This window comes from Arachis ipaensis, chromosome B05, assembly GCF_000816755.2.
Source record: "Arachis ipaensis cultivar K30076 chromosome B05, Araip1.1, whole genome shotgun sequence".
NCBI lineage: Eukaryota > Viridiplantae > Streptophyta > Magnoliopsida > Fabales > Fabaceae > Arachis > Arachis ipaensis.
This window is the reverse complement of record NC_029789.2, coordinates 136,432,211-136,437,658: the sequence shown is the minus strand read 5'-3', so window position 1 is coordinate 136,437,658 and position 5,448 is coordinate 136,432,211.

The following is a 5,448-nucleotide window of genomic DNA, read 5'->3' as shown; positions in this document are numbered from 1 at the left end:
TTGAGATGAAAGATCTTGGTTCTCTCGGCTATTTTCTTGGTCTCGAGGTCATCTCCACCGATGATGGCATCTATCTCTCTCAGGCTAAGTATGCTTCAGATCTTCTTGCTCGCGCTGGGATTACAGATAGTCGCACTAAGTCTACTCCTTTTGAGCCTAATGTTCGATTTACCCCTATGGATGGCACTGTTTTGGATAATCCGACTCTCTATCGACAGTTAGTTGGCAGTCTCATCTACTTGACGGTCACCCGATCAGACATCGCCTATCCGGTTCATGTACTTAGCCAGTTCTTGTCAGCTCCTCGTATTACTCACTATGTGGCAGTTCTTCGCATTCTTCGCTACATCAAAGGCACTCTATTTCATGGCCTTTATTTTTCTACCCATTCCTCTTTTTCTCTTCAGGCTTATTCCGATGCTGATTGGGCTGGTGATCCCACTGATCGTCGTTTTACTACTGGTTACTGTTTGTTTCTTGGCGATGCTCTCATTTCATGGCGTGCTAAGAAGCAAATGTTCACTGCTCGCTCAAGCACAGAAGCTGAGTACCGTGCATCGATGACACCACTGTTGAAGTTATCTCAGTTCGTTGGCTTCTTGAAGATCTGGGTGCTCATCAGTCGTCCCCTACTGATATTTTTTGTGATAACCGCAGTGCTATTCAGATCGCCCATAATGATGTGTTTCATGAATGCACCAAACACATTGAGATTGATTGTCACTTTGTTCGGCAACGTATCCTTATTGATGCTGTTCGTCTCATTGCTGTTGGAACACTGGATCAGACTGCTGATATCTTCACGAAAGCTCATCACCCGACTCGTTTCCGGACTTTGTTATCCAAACTCAAGATGGTATCCTTAGCTCCCACTTGAGTTTGAGGGGGGGATGTTAAAGAATCATTAGAATCATTTTAGATCAGTTAGTATCGTTTATATTTATATATCATATCTGTATATTAATTGTAGGATTCTATGCTTTTATTACTTTGATTCTTCTGGCACCTATATATACCCCTTGTACATTGTACTTTTGATCAGACTGAATAATACACAAAACACTTTCTTTAGTTTGGTCTCTTGTTTCTAACAAGGCCATCGCTGCACCTCCCCCGATTTAAAGAATCAGAATATTATCTTCGTTAGTGATCCTTAATTCACTTTGGAAGTCCCTTTGGCTTCTTGTCCGACCGTATGCTGTGTCTTCTTCTCTAAAGATGTCTCTGTTTGGGCGCTATCGTGACCTCGCTCTTTTCCGCTTTCGATGATTTTTTGTCTGGGGTTAATGTCGAGGCGACCACTCCTATGAGGTAATATGCAGAGAGAGAGGGGGAGAGAGGAAGGGAGGGAGGGAGAGAGAGAGAGATCAAAATTTAGGAATGTGATAATAATGATGTGGGAGTGAAAGTGAGACAGAAAGTGAAGTGATTAGTGAGCGTGAAGGTAGAGAATGGATGATGATGGGTCACGGGTATAGAAGGGACAAGGATAAGTTGAATGAGATAGTGAAAATGTGTGAGGACATAGTGGAATTGATGACGAAGACAAAAACAAGATGATGATCATGGTGATGATAGTAGTGGTAGGAGTGGAAGTAAATGTGAACAGTGATATTGATGATGGAGAGAAAGAATAAATGATGGTGGTAGTTTTGGTAACAACAGTTCACTCAAAGATGAATGAAAATTCACGTTTTTCAATTTAAAGGATATTTATTCAAAAAAATTTGTTTCCATTAATTTATTAATTAATTAATTTTAATATATTCAATAAAATTATAAAACCTGATCAAGTTCTATCTCTGAATATTTGTCTATTTAATTATAATATTAAGGTGAGTTGTGAGTACAATTTTTTTTAGTAAAATAATAAATAAATTTTTGAGAATTTACATTTTCAATATATTAGTTTTTAAAAAAATCGTATCAACAAAAATTTTTAGAATAGTAAATGTGGACACACTACTTTTAAATTAGTCCCTATAATTAAGATAAAAGGTCTTAATTTAAATTATTTTGTCCATATTTGATATTTTAGAAGACTTCATTAGTAATTTTTTTTAGGGACTAATCTATCCAAAATATAAATTATCAGGAGTTTATTTATTACTTTTTTTTTTTCGATCAAGATTGGTCACATATAAATAACATTGTCACGCTTATAAGTTTACAGGGTTAAACGATGTCGTTTCGTTTGACGCTTAAACAACATAAAATAAGAAGTCAAAAAAAAGTTTATATGATATGCAAACTGTTTTATCTCCTCTCATTCTCTAAAACGATATCATTTTTGCTTTGTTTAAACGTCAAAATGAACAAACATTATTTAGTCCTATGCTTAGTGTAACAAATCAGAATTAGCTCGATATTTCATTTGTTAACTTGACTGAATATCAAAAAAGTCTAAAGACTAATGTAATGCTTAAAACTAAATCTCATTTTATTTTTATCAAATTTAATTAAATTATTAATTTAAATTTATTCATATACATAACACATTTACACACTTCTCATTTATAATTCACCATCGCTCAAACTTTCTTCATCTCCAAGTTACTACTCCTCTCTACTTTTTTCTCACAACTCAACATACAACTAAGGTTTAGGGGCTAAAAGAGTGAAAATAGAGGTGTAGAGGTTCAAAATTATATCTTAAAATATAAAATTTATGTTTGCTGAAATAGGAGCCACGCGTACACGTGGGCGTGCATTTTCCCATTCTCGCGTACGCAAGCACCATGCTCGCGTACGCAAATGTCTCTTTTTGCCCATGATGCATACGCATACACATGTCCGCGTATACATACATGCCAGACAGAGACGACCCTTCACGTATGGAGGGGTATGCGATGCATGCAGTGCAAAACAGTCAAAAGTGGTTAAGTCTATAGAATTTCAAATTTACATACCGAACTTTCGACGCGCATAACTTTCTTGTTTTAAAACATTTTTATTCGTTTTTTGAACGGCATAAACATCACGGACCCAATTTTTATATGAAATAAATTTGAAACAATTTGGGGGTCCGGAAGCTGAGTTAAAACTCGTCAAAATTTGACCAAAAATCAGATTTTCACAAAATTTTCACAAGATTTCTAAACCTCAATTTTCACAACACTTCAATTCCATCCCTTTTAAAGCTTACAAACCACATCAACCCAAGCCCCAACATTACTCAATACACCAATTGTACCAATTTTACAAATACGGTCAGTTTCACACAATAATTCATTCCCAACAACCATATAATCCATACCAATAATTCACATACACATATAGATATACATCATCAACTTCCTCATACCAAATGACAATCAACTTAGCCAATTCACATTCAATTCAACATAGTATACTACAAAATACATCACCATTATCATACCCAAACCCAGTATACATCATAATTATCATTGTTCAAAACACACTTAAATTCACTTCTCAACATTCACATTTTTTAATCCCAACAAATCAACATTATGCAACACAAATCATCAATACCATTATTCCTCACCCAAGTTCAAGACTACTCAACATTTACTTTAAGGTCACTAACCATTGATCATACATACATGCTTCAACCTATCTTATGGTTATCTAGCCTATGTTTTCACAAGACATTATATTTTAGTTACGAAAAACCGAAACCATACCTTGGCCGATTCCCCGATAAACCTGGAACACCATGATTAGCACCGTTTTGCAAAGATCCAAGCTTTCAAAGTCATACTAAAAGGATCCCCAGCACCCCAAAGTCCAACGTCAAGTCTCCAACACCACCAATGACCACTAACATGCCCCAAAATAACCCACAACTCAATCTAATACAAATAATCATCACTAAATCAATATAGATTCCACTTAATCATAGATTTTATAAGGATTTAGGGGTTTTTACCTTTCTCAAGCATCAATAGAACAAAACTCAATGATTTTCTCAAGTTAGTTCAAGCCTATAACATCAAAGGATAAAAAATCTCAACACCTACACATGGAATTTTCGAAATTGAAGGGAGAAAATTCGAAACTGAAAATAAAATCTCCTTATCAAATTGATTATTGGACTTTGTAGAGCTCGTCGCTACGGACGCGTGGCTGCAAACGGCTTGTCAATTGGAGCTCCAGATCAAAAGTTATGGGCGATTGAATATTGTGGTGAATAGTGTTTGGGATTTTGCTTCTTCCTCTCTCACTCATATCTCTCCTCTCATGGCTGAAAAATGAGCTGAATTGCTCATAAGTATGGCTAATGTATGTTGGGCTTGGGCCAACTTAGGCCCGGTTCAACCAGTTTAGTCTTTTTGGCCTAATTTTAGGTCAAATTCTTTAAAATTAGTGTCAAAATTCTTATTTTAATTAGCTCTATCTCATTAAACCAAAAAATTCCACTTTCTAATTTTTCTGATTAATAATTAATTTATTAACTAATTATTTATTAATTTTGCGAGTTTTACACAAATCGCCCCATGATGAGTTAGCAGAACGCTGCCGTTTTGCACATCTCAAAATATTTTACTTCTTCTTCTTCCTTTCGTTGTTCATCCCACCACAATCACACCTCCTCACTCCACCCCAACTGCCACTACCTTACTTCCTCACCTCCATCATCATCTAACCTTTGCCGTTGCAACTTATTAACACCTTTTAATGTCACCACAAACTTATCCCCTCCTCCTCCATCATCTACATCATCTTCTTTCACCATACCTCTCTCACTCCACCTTCATTATGTCTAACTCTGCCTTTCACCCTTCATTCTGTCAACAATATCACTATTTCTCAACTCTAACAACAACAAAATCATCAGCTGTAACATCAATTTTTTTTCTTTTAAATAAACTAAAACATAGATCCAAAATTAATTAAATTTAAAAAATTATCAGAAATAAGAGAGACAAATAAGAGAGAGAGAAAGAGAGAGAAGAGACGGCAAAAACTAAGTAGAGTGAGATATAGATCTAATGGGTATATTGTATTATTGTAGGGATGAGTGAGACAATGAGAATGGACTAGAGACAAAATTAAGGAATAGAAACAGAGGTGGACATGATAAAAATAGGGTAAGTGGTGACAGTAAAGTGAGGGGTTGTAGTTTGAGAGAGATGAAAATGATGGAGTGGCGCATTGGTGGTAGTGGCAGCGTTGGAGGTAGCAGTAAAATACAATGGCAGATGATGGAGAAAGGAAGAAAAAATAGTAAAACGACAACGTTCTAAGTTAACGGTACACGTAGGCAAGATCTGTTACTTTTGAACAGAGATATTAACATAGGGGCATAATGTCTGACGGAATTAATCGTGAGGGGCCACAATGTCATTTTTCAATTGATAAGGGGCGGAATGAAAATTTGTGAAATGGTTAGGAGATGAGTTGAGATTTTACTCTATAAAAAATATTGATTGAAATATAAAAAAAATATTTTTTTATTATAAAAAATAATTTTAAACTAGAAAA